At 47.3% G+C, this 20581-nt stretch overlaps 1 pseudogene; it reads left to right on the top strand.

Moving 5' to 3' along the window:
- Positions 1 to 19409, top strand: part of LOC140454391 (beta-1,3-galactosyl-O-glycosyl-glycoprotein beta-1,6-N-acetylglucosaminyltransferase 3-like) — a 55643-nt pseudogene extending 36234 nt beyond the window's left edge.
- Positions 19410 to 20581: the final 1172 nt, after the last annotated feature.

The raw sequence follows: 20581 nt of genomic DNA, 5'->3' as shown, positions 1-20581 counted from the left end.
GGAGGAAGAACACCTTATCTTCCGCCTAGGAACCCTCCAACCAGAAGGGATGAACTCAGATTTCTCCAGTTTCGTCATTTCCCCTTCCCCCACCTTGTCTCAGTCAAATCCCTCGAACTCAGCACCGCCTTCCTAACCTGCAATCTTCTTCCTGACCTCCCCGCCCCCACCCCCACTCCCACTCCAGCCTATCACCCTCACTTTGACCTCCTTCCACCTATCGCATTTCCAACACCCCTCCCCCAAGTCCCTCCTCCCTACCTTTTATCTTAGCCTGCTGGACACACTTTCCTCATTCCTGAAGAAGGGCTCATGCCTGAAACATCGATTCTCCTGCTCCTTGGATGCTGCCTGACCTGCTGCGCTTTTCGAGCAACACATTGTCAGCTCTGATCTCCAGCATCTGCAGTCCTCACTTTCTCCTCAATTGAGTCAAGATTAGGTTAGGAGAACTGGTTGGCATGGACGAGTTGGATTGATGGGACTGTTTCTGCATTGTACATCTCTATGACTCTGTCACCCCCTCCACCCAGTACACTCCTCCCTATCTCTGTAACCTCATCCAGCCCTGACACCTTCCCTATCTCCAGAACCTCCTCCACCCCCTACACCCCACCCTATCCTGAAACCTCCTCCAGTCCCAATAACCCTGTCTTAGCTGTAACATCAATGCTCATTATCACTCCATGATGTCAGCCCTCCTGCGATTCTAGCCTCTTGACCATCCCCTGATTCCATCACTCCACCGGCCTTCAGCTGCTTGGGCCCTCCATGTTATCATCTCATGAGACTTTGAGCAATTTGCGTTTCCCTTCTCTGATGAATCCTGTCCATTTTTTCCTGGAAACAATGTTATATCTGTTGTGGATTTACTAGAGTAATTCAGGAAGGGTCCCTCAACAGCACCTTGTAAACCCAACATCAATATCACCTTGAAGACAAAGCCAGCAATATGATACAACACTACTCCTTCTGCAGTTACTCTCCACCTCACCCTTAATCCCAACTTTGAAAATAATCATCCTTCCTTCAGTTTTTCTGGGACAGAATCCTGGAACTCTCTCCCATGTGACTTTGCATTTGTAGTCAGGATTCTTAAAACACAAGGACAGTGGAGTTAAAGAGGAGAGTTCGTTATCATTTATGCCGGAGAGATTAGGGGGATGGGTAACAAGGCTGTCCCAGTCAGTGATGCCCACTTCATGTGAATCCACAAACAAGTATGTCATTGTGATGTTGCCATGGGAATGCACATTACATTCCTGTTCTGAGGGATACACAGGAACAGTAGGAAATGAGACTTGGTCGAATCAGTCAAAGAGCCAAGATGTTTCACATCAGTGTCCCAGCGAGATGTGGACAGTTACTAGGTGAGTCAGGGTGAAACAATACCTGCTGGAGTGTGATGACCTTCATTGTTCAGCTCTCTGAATATTGGAGTTGGGATGGTGTGCTGAGGTTGGACAGGAAGTTGGTAAGACCAGTTCTGGAAGACTGTGTCCTGTTCTGCTCACGCTGCTGTAGGAAGGATATTATTAAAATGGAGACGGTTCAGAAAAGATTGACCAGGATGATGCCAGGAGTACAGGGTTTGAGATATAAAAATAGACTGGGGAGGCTGGGGACATTTTACAAAGAACATTACAGCACAGGAACAGGCCCTTCAACCCTCCAAGCCTGCACTGACACATTTTGCCTTCCATATTAAAACTGTCTTCACTTACAGGATCCGTATTCCCCTGTTCCCTTCCTATTCATGCCTGCTGCTGGATGCTTCTTGAAAACTCCAATTGTGTCTGCTTCCATTGTCTGTTCTGGCAGTGTGTTCCATGAACTCACCACCCCTTCCATGATAAACATGCCTCACATATCTCTTTTAAACACCCCCCCGACCCCTCCACCTTGAACCTGTGTCCCCAAGTAACTGACTCTTCCACCCTGAGAAAAGGCCTCATACTTTCCACCCTATCCGTGCCATTCACAATCTTATAAACTTCTATAAGGTCACCCCTCAACTTCCTGCATTCCAGTGAACACAAACCCAGTCTATCCAATCTTTCTTCACAGGTAAAATCCCCCATTCCAGGCAACATCCTGGTAAACATTTTTTGTCCCCTCTCTGAAGGATCCACATCAGAACTGTATGTGTTTTTCACTGCAGCATAGGAAATTGAGGGGTGACCTTGCTGAGGTTTATAAAATCATGACAGTGATTGATAAGGTGAATGACAAGGGTCTTTTCCCTAGTGTGGGGGAGTTCAGACTCAGGGCCATGTTTGGAAGGTCAGAGGAAAAAGATTTAAAGATTGAGGAGCAACTCTTTTATCCCCAGAGTGGTTTGTGATAGAATGAACTTCCAGATAAGTAATGTATGTGGGCACAGTTACAATGTTTAAAAGATGCCATCTCTTGATGCCAGTCGTTTTTTTTCTCCATTCTGTGCTACTGAATGCCCAAATTTCTGTGACATGCATTTCCGGAGGACTAACATGGCAAGGGAGTACACGTTAAATAGGAGGACCCTGGCAAGCACAGAAGATTAGACGGATCCTGGTTTGTGTGTTCCAGCCATCCGTGAAGGCAGCAGGATAGGCAGGTAAGGGAATTAAGAAGGATCAAAGCCACTGAATACATGAGAAGGGAGGTGTCATGTTGGAGCTTTACAGGATTTTGGTGAGACCACAGCTGGAATACTGTGTGCAGTTCTGGTCACCACATTATAGGAAGGATGTGATTGTACCGGAGGGGGTGCAAAGGAGAACCACCAGGACGTTGCATTAGATTGAGCATTGCCTAAACCTGCAGAGTGTGTGTGTGTGTGTGTGTGTGTGTGTGTGTGTGTGTGTGTGTGTGGCTATGGTAACCCACCTAGCCTGCACATCCCTGGACATTATGGGCAATTCAGCATGGCCAATCCATCTAACTTGAACATCTTTGAAATCAGAGCACCCGAAGTGTACCCAAGCAGACAACATGCAAAACTCCACACAACCACCCAAGGCTGGAATCAAACTCTGGTTCCTGGCACTGTGCTCCAGCAATGCTAACCTCTGAGCCACTCTCGGCCAGGGGATTTTTTTTTGGATCCATATCAACTTGCTGTGCTCAGATTCACAGCTTTATTATGAATGGTCAAATCACCATAATTCCAATGTCGCATCAGAGAGAGAGAGAGATGACGGGTGGTGAAGTTTGATTTAATTTGACTTACTATTGTTACTTTTTTACAAATAAATTCATGGGATGGGGGCACCGTTGGCCAGGCCAGTGTTTATTGCCCATCCCTAATAGCCCAGAGGGCAGTTAAGAGTCACAGTACAAACAGGTAACCACCTTCCCGTCTTCTGGTCCTCTCTTCATCCAAGGGTTACCCTTCCCACATTGTTGTGGGCTCGATGGAAGGTTCCTTCCTGAAAGAGCATCTCAGCTCAGGCTGGGGCGTGGGTTATTGGACTTGGCTGGCTCTGTGTTCTCTCTCTGTAGATTCTCCGATCGCGATCCTCTCCTTTACTTCACCCGGGCCACACCGGTCCAGGAACGGCTGAAGAGAAGCAGAGACCGCGGAAGGAAACGCCTGTTGCCAGGCAGGCAGACAGGAGCGAGGGGAGCCCGGACTCCAAGAGAGAGAAACAACGGAACATTGGCTGGGTATCATCCAGAGGAGGGCGGGAGGAGTTACTGAGAGAGACAGGGAGAGGGATAGGAGTCAGTGAGACAGAGAGAGAGAGGGAGGAGTTACAGAGGGACAGAAAGAGAGGAGGAACGAGAGAGGAGTTACTGAGGGAGAGGGATGAGTTAGTGGAGGAGAGGGATTACAAAGGGAGAAGGATTATAGAGGGAGAAGGGTTACAAAGGGGTCGCAGATAGAGGGAGAGGTGTTAAAGTGGGAGAGGAATTCCAGAGGGAGAGCAGTTCCGGGGGGAGAGGGAGTGAAAGTCAGAGTTATTCGTTGAATCTTGGGGAAAAGGAAAGACAAGAGTCTAACAAGGAGAGGGGACTGGCTGCTGCGACCTCTCCAGCAAATTGCAGTCACTCCTTCCCCACGGTCTAGTGAAGGCAGTGCTGCCCAGCACAGAGAGCATCCATTCTGCATTTGCCTATTGCCTGTAGGCTGGGGACACTGCCCTCTGGAAAGCGCTGTGCCCAAGCTGAGCCAGTGTTGTGCCCGCTGGTCGTGCCTCAGATCAGCGCTGTGTGTGCTCAGTGTGGTCTTGTTGTGCCAATGGCTGCTGGTCCAGAGAGGAGGGGGCCGGCTGACCCTCAGGCTGGTGAAACCAGGCGCCAGTCCAATGCAGGAACACCTCCTGCTGGTCGAGGAGAACTCCACCTGCTGGCAGATCATCCAGGGGGACAGGCAGGAGGTGGAAAGGGCCCTCCTCAACTCCATTACTATCTCCCTCAAGCACCAGGCCGTCACTGAGGGAGATTATCTGAACATGACCCGAAATTGCAGATCGTTTGTGAGGGCCCGCAAGTATATCACTGTCCCCCTGAGCCCTGAGGAGGAACACTTCCCCTTGGCTTACTCCATGGTCATCCACAGAGCATTGAGATGTTCGAGAGGCTTCTACGGAGCATTTACGCCCCACAGAATGTCTACTGTATCCACGTGGACCGCAAATCCCCGAGTCAATTTCATGCAGCCGTTCGGGCCATCGCTTCGTGTTTCCACAATGTCTTTGTCATAGCCAAGCTGGAGTGGGTCACCTAATCTGGCTGGAGGAGAGTTCAGGCAGATCTCAACTGCATGAAGGAGCTGCTGGAGAGCTCTGTCCCCTGGAGGTACTTCATCAACATGTGTGGCCAAGACTTCCCCCTGAAGACCAACTGGGAGATAGACCGCAGCCTCAGAGCTCTGAACGGCTCCAACGTGATTGAGTCGGATCCTGCACCAGGGTTCAAAAAGGTAACCGCCTTCCTGTCTGCTGGGCCTCTCTTCATCCAAGTGTTTTCCATCCTCCTTCCCTCCATCATCTCTCTCTCTCTCTCTCTCTTCCAGTCCTTCACTCCCGACTGTACAAAGAGAGACAGGGTTGTTAAAATTGTTCAACTGCATGGAGGGAGGTTCAGAACGTACAAAGGAATAGAGAGGAGTTGGAGAGTTGAGCTGCAAACAGAGTAGAAGGGCAATTGATGTTTCAGGTCGGAAACTTTCATCAGAACCCAGGGAGAGGAAGGGGCTGCAGAAAAAATGGGGGTGTGGGGCTGGGGAAAGGTGGGTGGGATGGCGATTGGTGGATGCAGGGAGGAGGTGGCTGTGATTGGACAGTGGGTGGGGGGGAAGCAGATGGGTGGAAAGGAAGACGGTCAGGTGAAAGGGATGGCGTAGAAAGAGAGGGCTGGGCCTGGGATAAGGAGGGATATAGACTGATTACGAGAGTATACAGGAATGTATTTAGGTTAAGAGTGGAGGAGAAAGTGAGGACTACAGATGCTGGAGATCAGAGACAAGAATGTGGCACTGGAAAAGCACAGCAGCTCAGGCAGTATCTGAAGAGCAGAAGAATCAATGTTTCGGATATAAGCCCTTCATCAGGAATGAGGCTTGTGGGCCAGGAGGCTGAGAGATAAGTGGGAAGGGTGTGGGGCTGGGGGTGGAAGGAAGCTGGAAAAGTGATAGACAGATGAAGGTATGTGGGGGGGGGGGTTTGTGGAAGGTGGAGTGGACAGGTGGGAAGGAAGGTGGACCGGTCAGGAGGGTGGTGCTGTGTTGGAGGCTTGGGACTGTGATAAGTTGGGGTGGGGAAATGAGGAAACTAGTGAAATCAACAATGATCTGCCTGGTTGCAGGGTTCCAAGCTGGAGTATCCAGGCGTCAGCTGGTAAGGGTTTGGTGATGGAGGAGGCCCAGAACCTGCATGCCCTTGGTGGGAGGGGGAGTTAAAGTGGTAAAAACAATGACTGCAGATGCTGGAAACCAGATTCTGGATTAGTGGACTTTTGCCCGAAACGTCGATTTTGAAGCTCCTTGGATGCTGCCTGAACTGCTGTGCTCTTCCAGCACCACTAATCCAGAAGGGGGAAGTTAAAGTATTCAGCCAGAGGCGGTGGGGTTGGTTGGTGAGTGTGGGTGTCCCAGAGATTTTCTCTGAAACAATCCACAAGTCAGAGTTCTGTCTCCCCGATGTAGAGGAGACCACATCAGGTGCAACGGATGCAGTAGATGACATTGGTGGAGGTACAAGTATACTTCTGTCAGATGTGGAAGGATCCTTTGGAGCCTTGGACTGAGGTGAGGGGGAAGGTGTGGGTACAGGTTTTGCACTTCTTCCAGAGGACAGGGAAGGTGCCAGGAGGGGAGGGTGGGTTGGTAGGGGGTGTGAATCTGACAAGGTAGTTGCAGAGGGAATGGTCTCTGAAATGCAGATGGAGTGCAGAGGAAAATATGTCCCTAATGGTGCGGTCTGTTTGTAAGTGGCAGAAGTGGTGAAGGATAATGCAATGTATCCGGATGTTGGTGGGGTAGAAGGTGAGGACCAAGGGGTACTGTCTCTGTTGTGTTGGGAGGGGTGTGGTTTAAGGATGAAGGTACAGGAAATGGAGCAGATGCAATGGAGAGCATTTTCAACCATGTGGGAGAGGAAGTTGTAGTTTTTGAGGTAGGACACCATCTGGGATGTACTGTGATGGAAGTGGTCCTCCTGGGAACAGATGCAGCAGAGGCAGAGAATAAGGGATAATGTTTTTACAGGGGTAGGGTGGGAGGAGGTGTATTTCAGGTAGCTGTGGGAGTTGGTGGGTTTGTCGTAGATGTCCGCGGTTAGTCAGTTGCCAGAGATGGAGAGGTCCAGGAAGGGGAAAGGTGTCAGAGATTGTCTGGGTGAATTTTAAAGAAGTAACAAAGAGGATTAATGAGGGCAGAGTAGTAGATGTCATCTATATGGACTTCAGTAAGGTATTCAACAAGGTTCCCCATGGGAGACTGATTAGCAAGGTTAGATCTCATGGAATACAGGGAGAACTAGCCATTTGGATACAGAACTGGCTCAAAAAGGTAGAAGACAGACGGTGGTGGTGGAGGGTTGTTTTTCAGACTGGAGGCCTGTGACCAGTGGAGTGCCACAAGGATCGGTGCTGGGCCCTCGATTTTTTTGTCATTTACATAAATGATTTGGATGCGAGCATAAGAGGTACAGTTAGTAAGTTTGCACATGACACCAAAATTGAAGGTGTAGTGGACAGCGAAGAGGGTTACCTCAGATTACAACAAGATCTGGACCAGATGGGCTAATGGGCTGAGACATGGCAGATGGAGTTTAATTCAGATAAATGTGCGGTGCTGCATTTTGGGAAAGCAAATCTTAGCAGGACTTAAACATTTAATGGTCCTTGGGAGTGTTGCTGAACAAAGAAACCTTGGAGTGCAGGTTCCTAGCTCCTTGAAGCAGAGTTGCAGGTAGATAGGATAGTGAAGGCAGCGTTTGGTATATGCTCCTTTATTGATCAGAGTATGGAGTACAGGAGTTGGGAGGTCATTTGTGGCTGTACAGGACATTGGTTAGGCCCTGTTGTAATATTGCGTGCAATTCTGGTCTCCTTCCTATTGGAAAGATGTTGAAAGGATTCCAAAATGATTTACAAGGATGTTGCCAGGGTTGGAGATTTGAGCTAAAGGGAGATGTTGAATAGGCTGAGGCTGTTTTCCCTGGAGCATCAGAGGCTGAGGGGTGGCCTTATAGGAGGTTAACAAAATTATGAGGGGCATGGATAGGATAAATAGCCAAAGTCTTTTCCCTGGGGTCGGGGAGTCCAGAACTAGAGGGCATAGGTTTCGGGTGAGAGGGAAAAGATATAAAAGAGACCTGAGGGGCAACATTTTCATGGAGAATGTGGTATGTGTATGGAATGAGCTGCCAGAGGATGTGGTGGAGGCTGGTACAATTGCAACATTTAAGAGGCATTTGGATGGGTATATGAATAGGAAGGGTTTGGAGGGATATAGGCCGGGTGCTGCCAGGTGGAACTAGATTGGGTCGGGATATCTGGTCGGCCTGGACAGATTGGACCGGTGATCTGTTTCCATGCTGTACATCTCTGTGACTGTAAGTGGGTACTGCAGATGCTGAAGATTACAGTCAAGATTAGAGCAGTGTTGAAAAAGCACAGCAGGTCAGGCAGCATCAGAGGAGCAGGAAACCCCTACATCAGGAATAACTTCTCAGAGGCCATAATCCAGTCACCAACTCACCCTTTTGTTTACACATGGAGTCCTTGACACGGATCCAGCTTCCTCAGAGCCAGCTCAGAGTGAACAGAACATCTGATCATCCTGTTTATTTTTTTTCGGAAGCAGCCTCAGGAGTAGCAATCAAAGTCGTCCCCAGGTGTAGGTAGGCCCAGGCAGCAGCAGCAGGGGTGCAGGCGAGGTCCAGGCTTCAGTCGGAGGAGCAGGCCCAGACTGTAGCAGCAGTGGTGGTAGTAGCTGCCTGTGCAGCTGAGCACAGCTTCAAATTAACAGAAATAAGCAGAAAGAAACCCCAGAAAACAATCACAACAAACCATGAAAGAAGATTTGAAACTCCTTTTCAGTAGGAGGACACCAACAGCAGCACATAAGACACACTGAAGCTGTTTCGAAGTTAGTCTCCTCTCCTCGAGAGGATTGAAGAGTCCTTCATATGCTGATCCAGCTCCCCTAGAGCCAGCTCTCAGTGAGCAGATCCCTTGACATGCCTGTTTATTTTTCTTCCACTACCACCCGACAGCAGTCATACTTATTTTTCCCTTGTACCCATGTCATGTGTGTAGGTGTCAGATGCAGTGAAAAACAACAAGTGTGTAAATCTTAATTTATATGGGAAATAGAACCCACTCACTTCAATAATTTCAGTCCAAGACAAGATCTGCAGCAGCAGTATCATCTGATATACTCTTGCAAGAGTGGTATCTACAAGATAGGCACACAGTACAAAACCTTAATACAATTCATTTCCCTTTCCCTCCTCCCACTACTCTAAACCCAGCGCCCATTCCTCTGGTTTATCTCTTGCCTTATCTGGCCTTGTGCGTAACAGTACAGGTTTTGCTTCGCCATTTCACCACATCCCTCTGTGGTCTATTGTTAGCGTATATCTACCTTCACTGCCATCTGCTTCCTTGCTTGCTAAAGCAACATTTCCTCTCATTCTTCGTCCACACTGAGCCTTATGACCTCTTGATTGTGGTTTTTGTTTTTGCAGAAGTGGGAAACAGATGCTTATAACTGTTTGTACAAGTATATCCAGCTTAACCTACACTCCCCTTCCTCTTTCATGATTCAGCTTTGTGATTTTCACAGACAACATTTATAATTGCTCCTCACAATTTATATTCCATCACCAGGAAGAAAGGAAACAGACAGTCCTGTTTATTTATATTTTATTAAACAATTCACAGTTTATACAAACAATTACATTTACAGCTGTATACAGAGAAACAGCAATTTTACAAGGGAGGGGAATGACAAAGCCAAGCCCCAAACCCTGACATTCAACCGGTTTTCAGGGAAAGGAGGACAAACCTCAAATCCCAGTTTCAATCATTACGAACAGTAACAATGACATTCCGTACATATAAGACAGTCCAACTGTGTAAGAAACAGAGCATACAATACAGACCCCCAAAAAACCAGCAAGCCTCCACCCCCCACCCCCCCCAACCCAAATCCCTCCCACCTTCTGGCCGCTCTAAGGCAGCCCGCCCCTACGCGCCTTCCGGCTCTCAGTCCGGCCTGACACACCTTTCGATCATCTGTAGGACAGCCCATCCAGATTACCCCTTCTAAGGACGACTGCGCTCAGAATGGCCTACCCACCTACTGGCTCTAGGGGCAACTGGCATCAGGGTGGCCTACCCACCCTCTGGTTCTCGGGGTGACAGCTTTCAGGACGACCCATGAACGTCCCAGCTCACAGTAAGGCCTGCCAGACCCAGGAACACACAAGACAGTGCAGGTGATAAGCCCAACAAGAAACACAATAGTTAATTGTGAAAAAATGGAGTCCTTTCTGGTACACAGAGTCCAAATAGTGAGTCTTCAAAAAAAAATAGAGTTCTCAGGAACACAGTCCACTCCAGTTTACAACATGTGTTGTCAGAAATAGAGTCCACTGCTAAACACAAGGTCTGCAACCAAGGTAAGAGTCCACTCCCAAAAGCAGCAAATGCACACCCCACAGCACACAGGTGTTCAGTCTCCATGGAGTCCTGGCACATCCTTGGAGAGCCAGGCCCACTCACAGGAACACAGTACATTGTAAAGGTGGTTAACTCACAGGGGTTTTGGTCCACTCCTGAAGGGAAGGTCTTTTCCTAAACTCCAGGATACAGCAAATGCTCACCTCCCAGCACACACACAGGTGTTCAATCTTCAGAGGCCCAGTCTCAGAGCTAGACCTCCCCACAGGAACAGCTCCTCTGGTAAAATGTATGTCTTCTACAAGGGCTCAGTCCAAACAGTGAGGACACATACAAAAAACAAAACTAGAGTCCAAGGGCTAAGCCCTACCACAAAATTAACATTGTCCTTTTCTCAAAAGTGAAGAAGAGTAACACACAGACTATAACCAGTCAGTGAAACAACAGTCCCCTAATGAGAACTGAGTTACACCTGAAACACAGTCTGTGCATCAGGAGTTTAACAATCAGTCCTCCCTAAAGGAATGCCAGTTAACAAACTGGCTAAATAATTCAGCCAGTTCAGGAATCAGGTTTCCCCCACACAAAAAACAAGCAGAAACCAACAGTAACACACTGACTGTGACCCAGCCAGCACAGAGTCAGTCCCCTAAATCAAGAAGACCTCTGAATCTCCTGTTTATAAATTTTATGAAACAGTTACAAAACAATTTACAAAAACAGTTAACATTTACAACTGTATACAAGAGACAGCAATTTTACAAGGGAGAGGAGCATTCCCCTTTTTTTTTATTTTATTAAACAAGTATCAAAAAAGAGGTTACAGCACAACAGTTAACATTTACAGCTGTATACAACAGCAATTTTACAAGGGAGAGGAGCAGCAAAGCTAGGCCCCAAACCCTACCGTTCAACCAGTTGACAGGCAATTGAGGACAAACCACAAATCCCAGTTTCAAATATGAAAAGACAGCAACAATGACATTTATGCATAAGACAATCCTGTTACGTTAAAAAGTGCAGATAATGCAGACCCAGCAAGCCCCCATCCCTCCCAACTTCCGACCACTCTATAGCAGCCCCCCCCCACGCGCCTTCCGGCTCTCGGTCCGCCCTGACACACCTTTCGACCACCTCTAAGACTGCCCGCCCCACTACCCACCTGGGGTGACAGCGCTGAGGACGGCTACCCACCTTCTGGGTCTCGGTCTGCCCCTACGTACCACCCACCCCGATGCGCCATCTGGCCAATGGCTATCCTGGCACACCTTTCGGCCACCTCTAGTTCAGCCTGTCCCCTTCCCTGGGACGACAGCTTGCAGGGCAGCCCACAAGCCTTCTGGATCTCAGCCCGCCCCTACACGCTTTCTGGCTCTCGGCTGCTCTGATACAGCTTTCGACCACCTCTAGGACAGCCCATCCCGATTACCCCTTTTCAGGATGACGGTGCTCAGAATGGTCTACCCACCATCTAGCTCTCGGGGAGACTGTCATCAGGGTGGCCTACACACCCTCCGGCTTTCGGGACAGCCTACCAACCTTCAGGTTCACAGGATGGCCTACCCACTCGCCGGCTCTCGGGGTGACAGCTTTCAGGACGACCCACGAGCCTCCCAGCTCACAGTAAGACCTGCCAGACCCAGGGACATGCAAGACAGTGCAGGTGATAAGCCCAACAAACCATATGATAGTTAATTACCAACAAACAGAGTCCTTTCTAGTCCAGAGTCTATTAACACAGACATTTTTCTTCAAAATGTAGAGTCCATTTCCAGACCTGAGGGGTGGAGAGAATGCCACACAAGGCCTTGATGAGACCACATCAGAATCAGTCTGTACATTTTTCTCTCATTTAAAACATAAAATAATTACATTGACAGCAAGTTTCACCTGCCTTTTTCCCAGGGATGAAGGTTGAACAAATTGGCTTTTACACATTTAAGTTTGGAAATCTGAGAGATCTTTTTGAAATGTATAAATTTCTCTGAGGGGACATGATAAGGTAGTTGATGGGACATTGCTTTCTCTTGTAGGTTTGACAAGATGTTCTGTAGAATAAGATATCGTCAGAGTCCTACAGCACCGAAACATACCCTTTCGTCCAACTCACCCATGCCAACCAGGTATCCTAATTGGAACTAGTCCCCTTATCCTGTCTTTGGTCCATATCCCTCTAAACTTGTCCTATTTATGTCGTCTGTTAAATCTTGCAATTGTACCCACTACAACAATTCTTTTTGGCAACTTGCTCCGTATTTGCACCACCCTCAGGTTTCACCTTAAACCTATGCCCTTTGGGTTTGGACTCCCCCATCCTGGGGCTATTCACTTTTATTGATTTCCCCACAATTTTATAAACCTCTATATGGTCACCCTTTACCCTCCAATACCCCAGTGAGAAAAGTCGTAGCCTATCTAGCCTCTCCTTATAACTAAAACCCTGCAGTCCTGGCAACATCTTTATAAATCTATTCTGCATCCTTTGCAGTTTAACAACCCCCTTCTAACAGCAGGGCGATCACAAATTTACCCAGTACTCCAAAAGTGGCCTCACCAATGCCTTGCAGAATTATTTTCCCCTGAGAGGGCTGTTGCACTGTGTAAATCTCTTCTGTACGAAGTTGTGAAGGCTGAGTTGATAAAGTTATGAAAGGGTGAGCAAGGTGACCTTTTTTAAAAAAAAGATAAGGACCCCGGGACAAACGATAGAAATGTGGAATTGAAATTGCAACCAGAAGAGCAGTGATCTTCTTGAATGGTGGAGCAGACTTGAAGGGACGAATGGCTGACTTATGCTATGATAGTGGTGGAGACAGGTTATGCCTTAGTTCAAATAAAGAGTAGGGAGTTTTCTGACCACTCAGCTAAGGGCTTTGGTGTCCCTCCTGATAACATGAACCTTGAAGTTAATCTCCCTCTGCGCCAGTCACAGAATTAAAGAATTCTTGCGGAAGGATGCCATTCAGCCCATCGTGTCTGCAATTATTCCACATCTAGTACCAATCTCCTGCATTTCCACATTCAGCTCTGGCAACATCTTGTAAATCTTTTCTGAACCTTTTCAAGTTTCACAACATCCTTCCTATAGCAGGGAGACCAGAATTGCATGCTGTATTCCAGAAATTGCCAAACCAATGTCCTGTTCAGCCACAGCATGACCTCCCAACTCCTACACACAACGCACTGACCAATAATGGCAAGTGTAGCAAACGACTTCTTCACTAACCTGTCTATCAGCGACTTCTTTTTCAAGAAACTATGAATCTGCATACCACGATCCCTTGTTTCATCATCACTCCCCAGACTTTTCCATGAAGTGTATTATTCCTGCCCTGATTTGCCTTTCCAAAATGGAGCACCTCACATTTATCGACATTAAACTCCATCTGGCACTCCTCGGCCTATTATCCCATCTGATCAAGATCCCGTTGTACTCTGAGGTTGACTTGAAATATTACTCTGGATGTAGGTTTGCTCGTAGAGCTGGAAGGTTCATTTTCAGATGTTTTGTCACCATACTAGGCAACATCTTCAGCGAACCTTCCAACTCAGTGAGCAAAACCTACATCTAGAACCTCAACCTGAACTACAAACCTTCTCAAACCTTGCTGATATATTACTGTCATGTATAATCGAGTTACAGTAAAAAATGTTGTCTTATGTGCTTTACAGTCAGATATTGATAGGTTAAGTTGGCAAAAATGTTGGCAAATGGAGTGCAATGTGGGAAAATGTGAAATTGTTCATTTGGAAGGGAAATCAAAAGAATAGAATATTATTTAAATGGAGAAAGCTTCAGAAAGCTGCAACACAAAGGGACTTGGGGGAAGTAGTGAATGAAACATGGAAAGCTTGCACACGAGGGCAGCAGGTAATTGGGAAGACTAATGGAATGTTGGACGAAAACAGAAATTTCTGGAGAGACTCAGCAGGTCGGATAGCATTCATAGAGAGAAAACAGAGTCAATGTTTCGAGTCTGGTGACCTTTCCTTAGAACTGAAGTGGAATGTTTGCCCTTATTTGAAGGGGGGTTGGAGTATAAAAGTCAGGAAGTCTTACTGCAAATGTGCAACGTGCTTGTGAGAGCACATCTGGAAGACTGTGAGCACTTCTGGTCACCTTATTTCAGAAAACATGTTGTTTCATTGGAGGAAGTTAAGAGAATGTTCAGTGGGATGGCCCCATTATGGAGGGATTATCTTAAAAAACAAAAGGCTAAACGGGATTCTATTCACTGGAGTTTAGAAGAATGAGAGGTGACCCCATTGAAATGGACAGGATTAAGGGGCTTGACTGGATAAATGCTGAAACGATGTTTCTCCTCATGGGAGAGTCCAGGTCTGGGTGGGGGGAGGGGGGGGGTATTGTCTCAGAATAAAGGGGCACCAGTTTGAGACTGAGATGAGGTGGAATTTCCTCTCTCAGAAGGTTGTGAATCTTTGGAATTCCTTGCCACAGAGAGCTGTCCTTGTATATATTTAAGGCTCAGATGGATAGATTCTTGCTCAGTTGGGGAATTAAACATTACGGGGATAGGGCAAGAACATGGACTTGAGGAATGTTGAATCAGCCACGATCCGAGTGAAGCTGGCTTGAGGGACCAAATGGCCGACTCCTGTCCCGACTTGTTAATGGTCTTACATTTACTGATGAACCTGTTCAAAGATGTTATCGCACAACTCTGGAACAGAAGCGACTTGAACCTGGGTCTCCGAGGCTCACACCGCATGGATCCTAGTTTACTTTATATCATGCACTTGACATTCATGCCGGTAGTTACGGCTGCAATTCGCACCTACCTGCTTTAGATCAAATGAATGAAGCAAAGCCAGTGCAGGTTTTCAAAAGGTAAGTCTCCAACCTCGCATCATGCATTGATGAAGTAGCTGAGAATTTGGATGCAGAGAATGTTGTCTGAACTGGATTCAATGAAGTGTTTCACTAGGCACTAGATAAAAATGGCTGAACAACAAAATTGACAACACAAGCCCTGATTCATGGATCTTGTTTTGGACGAGAGGTTGGTAGGTTGGTAGGTGAGAATGATCCACACAGCTGGGACATATAAACATCAAGACCCGGAGCAGGAGAAGATGATTTGGCCCTCCATGAGGCCCACCATACTATATGATCGTGGCTAATCCTCTATCTCAATGCCATACTACCGCTTTCTCCCCATGCCTTTGATGCTTTTGAAACCTAAATATTTGTTAATCGCATTCTTGGAAATATTCAATGACTCAAACTCCACAGCTTCCTGTGGTACAGAATTCCATAACTTCACTATCCTGTAAGTTAAATGTTTCCGTTTCTCAGCCCTAAATAGACGACTGTTTTTATTCAATATGTCAGTGATATCAATCTTGGAGTATGTGGCAAAATACCCATATTCGGGGCAATGATAAACCTGGAGGATTGGCAAATGGTGAGGATGATGTGAATTGTCCAGAGTCACCACAGTGAACAGACAGCATCCAGTCAGAGGTGAATACAGAAGAGTGTAAGGTGATATGTTTTGGGAGAAGGATGTGGAGAGGTAATACAAATGTAATGGCACAATCGTAAAGAGTGCGCAGGATTAGAGGGACCTGGCAATAAACATTCATCGACATTAGAAGATGGGGGAGGCCATAAGAGGGTATAAAAGCAGAAGGCTTCATAAATAGAGGCATTGATGCCAATAAATGGTTGAGTTATGCTGCATGTCGAATTGGTTTAGCCCCAGTTGGATTGTTGTGGTCATTTCCGGTGACTATAAAACGATGTGGGCCATCAGGACAGGGAGGAGATTTCGCAGAATGGTGCCAGGGTTTAAGTTGGATAGCACAGTTGGAAAGGTCAACGATGCTCCCATTGGAACAAAGGAGATTGGGGTGAGGTTTATTCAATGGGTACGGGGTGAGCACTCGGTAATGAAGACAAGGAAATATACTTCACTGTTCACCAATTGTACAAGTGCAATGGAATGCAGATCTAAGATTTTGGGTTAGAGGCATGGTGGGGAGATCTGAGGAATTGAAATGCAAATGAAGCCTAAACTACATTTGTGTGAGATGATGGCAAGTTCCGATGTAAGTTGGAAAAAGAAAATCTGCTCCCATATATACAAGGAACAAGAGTAGGCCATTGGCCCTTTTGATCCTGTTCCACCATCCACATTCCTGCATACCATCTATCCTCCCCTTGGTAACCAAGGATCCATATCTCCCATGCATGATGCCACAAGGACCGAGGATAAAAGATATCTTTTGACACAATGTAAATAAAGTGCCTTGTGTCTTGCGGAAGGGGTGGCACGGTGGCTCAGTGGTTAGCACTGTTGCCTCACAGCGCCAAAGACCTGGGTTCGATTCCAGCCTTGGGCGACTGTCTGTGTGGAGTTTGCACATTCTCCCCATGTCTGCGTGGGTTTTCTCCGGGTGCTCTGGTTTCCTGCCACAATCCACAAAGATGTGCAGGCCAGGTAGATTTGTCGTGCTAAATTGCCCATAGTGTTCGGGTACATTAGTCAAGGGTAAATATTGGGTAGGATAATGGGTGTGGATGGGTTGCTCTTCAGAGGATTGGTGTGGACTTGTTGGGCCAAATGGCCTGTTTCCATACTGTAGAGAATCTAATGTGTGGTGTCCTTCACTCTGAGGGAGGAGCTTTGGATTCAAGTCCTACTCCAGGAGCTGATGGCCATAGGAAGGTGTCTTCATTGCTTTTGTGAGACACTCAAGGGTATGGGCCAAGTGCGACAAAATGGGATGAGAATAGTTCGAAGCTGGTCTTTGAGACCAGTGCAGACACGATGGGCTGAAGGGCAACTGATTATTTTGGTGCTCTAAACCTCAATAACCAGAGAGCATGGAGTCACAGCATCATACAGTATGGAACAGACCCTTCAGTTCAACCAGTCTGCGCTGATCAGTCATCCTAATCTGACCTAGTCCCATTTGCCAGCCTTTAGCACATATCTCTCTCACCTATTCCTATTCATGTCCACATCTAGATGCCTTTTAAATATAGTCATTGTACCAGCCGCCTCCACCACCTCTTGGTAGCTCATTCCAGGCACACATCACCCACTGCGTGAAAAAGTAACCCCTCAGGTCTTTCCCCTCTCAACTTAAACCTATGCTTCTAGTTTTGGACTCCCCCACCCTTGGGAAAAGACCTTTAGCTATACAACCGACCTGGAAGGAATCAAAATGGGGCAAGAACAGAAAAGGAGGTCAGCTAAACAATTCTAAGCAGCAACAGAAAAGTGCAGCCAGGCATGTAAGCAAGCTAGCTTACTGAAACTGGCTCCCATTAAGTGAGAAGGCAGGAAGACCGAAACAACACTCAACAGGTGTTGTAGAAGTTTAAGGTCAATGATCTAATGCTAAACGTCACGTACCTAGATCAGGATCTGATTGATCATTTGTGTTGCTAAGGCTTGGAATCAAAATGTAATTCGTGAAAGGGGAACGCTGATTTGTGTGTAAAAGTGTGATTGCAACTGCCTGATTCAGACTCTCCAGGCAAGGGTGGGCTTTGACCCGGCTGGTTGCGTCTTCTTGCATGTATGTGATAAAGCAAGCTGTGTGAAGTGTACTATCATCTGGCTGATCATTTCAACATCTATCCATGCTTCTCCTGATTTTATGAACTTCTGTAAGGATACCCCTCAGCGTCTGACCCTCCAGGGAAAATAGCCCTAGCCTATTCAACCTCTTACTGTAGCTCAAGCCCTCCAATCTCGGCAACATCCTGGTAAATCTTTTCTGCACCCTCTCAAGTTTAACAACATCCTTTCTTTCGAAGGGCGACCAGAATTGTATGCAGTATTTTAAAAGTGGCCTCACCAGTGTCCTCTACAGACAATAGATCACATTTGGTAATGGCAAAGGCATATCAGAGATAATCAAAGATACTCCTACTTATAGACAATAGGTGCAGGAGTAGGCCATTCAGCCCTTCGAGCCAGTATCACCATTCATTATGATCATGGCTAATCATCCACAATCAGTATCCTGTTCCTGCCTCATCCCAATAACCCTTGATTCCACTATCTTTCAGAGCTCTATCCATCTCTGTTACAGCTGCAACATTACATCCCAACTCCTATACTCAATGCCCTAACCAATGAAGGTAAAGGTATCAAACACCTACTTCACCACCCTGTCTATCTGCAATGCAACTTTCAAAGATCTATATCCCTGCACACCATGTCCTTCTCTCTAAGGCAAAAGCTCTGTGTTCAAGTCCCACTCCAGGAGTTGATGACCACAGGAAAGTGTCTCCATTGCACTGGTGAGGCATGAAAGGCAATGTTCCCAGTGCTGGAAAATGAGACTGGAGTAGCAAGGAGCCTGTTTTGCCAGCGCAGACACGGTGGGCTGAAGGATCTATTTTTCTGGTGCTCTCAACCTTTATAACCAGAGGGCACAGCTTGAAGCCAGATCCAGTGGGAGAGCTTGAGGATGAGTTTTATGTTTGCTCAGCGAATGAGCATTGGGAGATGGTTTGGGAGGCAGGGATATGGGGAAATTGGCAGGTGACTGGCACTAGGCAATAGGAGTGAGAAAGGCCTGAGGGGCTGAATGGCCTTGTTCTCCACTGTAAGGTGAGTAACTGAGAGAAGGAGTGTGCATGGATCTTGCTGGAACTGGGGCGAGGAGAGTGCAGAGGAGTTGGGGAGGGAAAAAGCCATAGGTGAAGTTGAAAAGCTATCATTTCTGCTTTCTCATCTCTCTCACTCTCTCTTGCACTTGTCTTTTAGAAATGTTGGCAATACCACCACGATACCCTCGACCAAGTCGTCTTGACGGCGCAACTCAAAGACCAGCTGAACATCAGCCCCTCCATCTTCGTGGGCAGCGCCTACTTCATGGCCTCCAGAGAGTTTGTCGGCCATGTGTTTGACAGTGCCGAGATCCAGGCCTTCCTCAAGTGGTCGGAGGATACCTACAGCCCGGACGAGCATGTGTGGGCTACCCTGCACAGAATGCCCAATGTACCAAGCTCCATCCCATACACCCAAGCAGCCACCAGGACACTTGGCCGGACAGTAAAGTGGTCCTTTGAGGCTGGTGATGTTGCGAGGGGTGCCCTATACCCTCCCTGCACGGGAAGGTATCGCCACTTGGTTTGTGTGTATGGGGCAGGAGATCTACATTGGGTGGTCCGTCAGAGATGTTTCTTTGCAAATAAGTTTGACCCCAACATGGATAACACGGCAGTTCAGTGCATGGAGGAATATCTCCGAAACAGGACACTTGGTAAAACTGGGGCTGGGTTAGAGGTTGGGACAGAGTAAACCTCGGTGATGGTGGTAGGGGTGGTGGGTGAGACATTGGAAACACTGAGAGACTGGGCACTGTGAAACTGGGCACTGTGAGACTGTATAGTATAACACTGGCTGCTGTGGAGGCCAGGCACAGTGAGACTGCATGCTATAACATGGCCACTGGAACACAAGACAGTGTAAGGCTGGGCACGATAGTGTTGGGCACTGTGGAGATTGGATATCTTAATACTATTCACTGTAACACTGGGTGCTGTGAGACTTAGCACTGTAACATTAGTCACTGTAAGAGTCAAAATGTGTGGTGCTGGAAAAGCACGGCAGGTTAGGCAGCATCCGAGGAGCAGGAGAACCGATATTTCAGGTATAAGCCCTTCATCAGGAATGTGGGGGAGTAAGGGTGTTGAGAGATAAATAGAGTGAGGGTGGGGCTTTTGGGGAAGGTAGCTGGGAAGGTGCTCAGTAAATCCAGCTTGGGGGGGGGGGGTGATTGTGATTGGTCGGTGGGGAAGGTCGAACATATAGTTTGGAAGGAAGATGGACAGGTCAAAAGGGGAGAGCCGACTTGGAGGGTTAGATCTGGGATGAGGTTGGGGGAGAGGAGAGATTTGGAAACTAGTGATGTCAATGTTGATGCCATGTGGTTGAGGGTCCCAAGGCAGAAGATGAGGTGTTCTTCCTCCAGTCGTCAGATAGCTTGGATTTGGTGGTGCAGGAAGTATCATTGTGGAGTGGGAGGGGGAGTTGAAGCGGTTGGTCACAGGTCGATGGGGTTACTTGTGCCCAGTCTCACAGGGACACATCCACCAATAATACTCAACACTGCACGAGTGGACACTGCATTACTGGAACACTGCACGAGTGGACACTGCATTACTGGAACACTGCACGAGTAGGCATTGCATTACTGGAACACTGCACGAGTGGACACTGTATTACTGGAACACTACACGAGTGGGCACTGTACAGCTGGACACTGCAAGACCTGTGTTGTGACCATCACTATTTTTTTTATTTTTCTCATTTTGGTTTGGAACTGAGTCCAAATTGAGAATTGAACTTTGAACAGTGGCTAGTACTTCATTAAAAAAAAAACTGGACAGACAAAAGACTGATGTTTGCTGTGTGGATCTGGCCAGGAAAGGTAATGCAGGTGAATTACTGCTCTCTGAACACAGCAGACGCTTCAG

Source organism: Chiloscyllium punctatum, chromosome 29 (assembly GCF_047496795.1).
Source record: "Chiloscyllium punctatum isolate Juve2018m chromosome 29, sChiPun1.3, whole genome shotgun sequence".
Taxonomy (NCBI): domain Eukaryota; kingdom Metazoa; phylum Chordata; class Chondrichthyes; order Orectolobiformes; family Hemiscylliidae; genus Chiloscyllium; species Chiloscyllium punctatum.
Note: the sequence above shows the minus strand (reverse complement) of the source record. Positions and strands in the feature narration are given on the sequence as shown.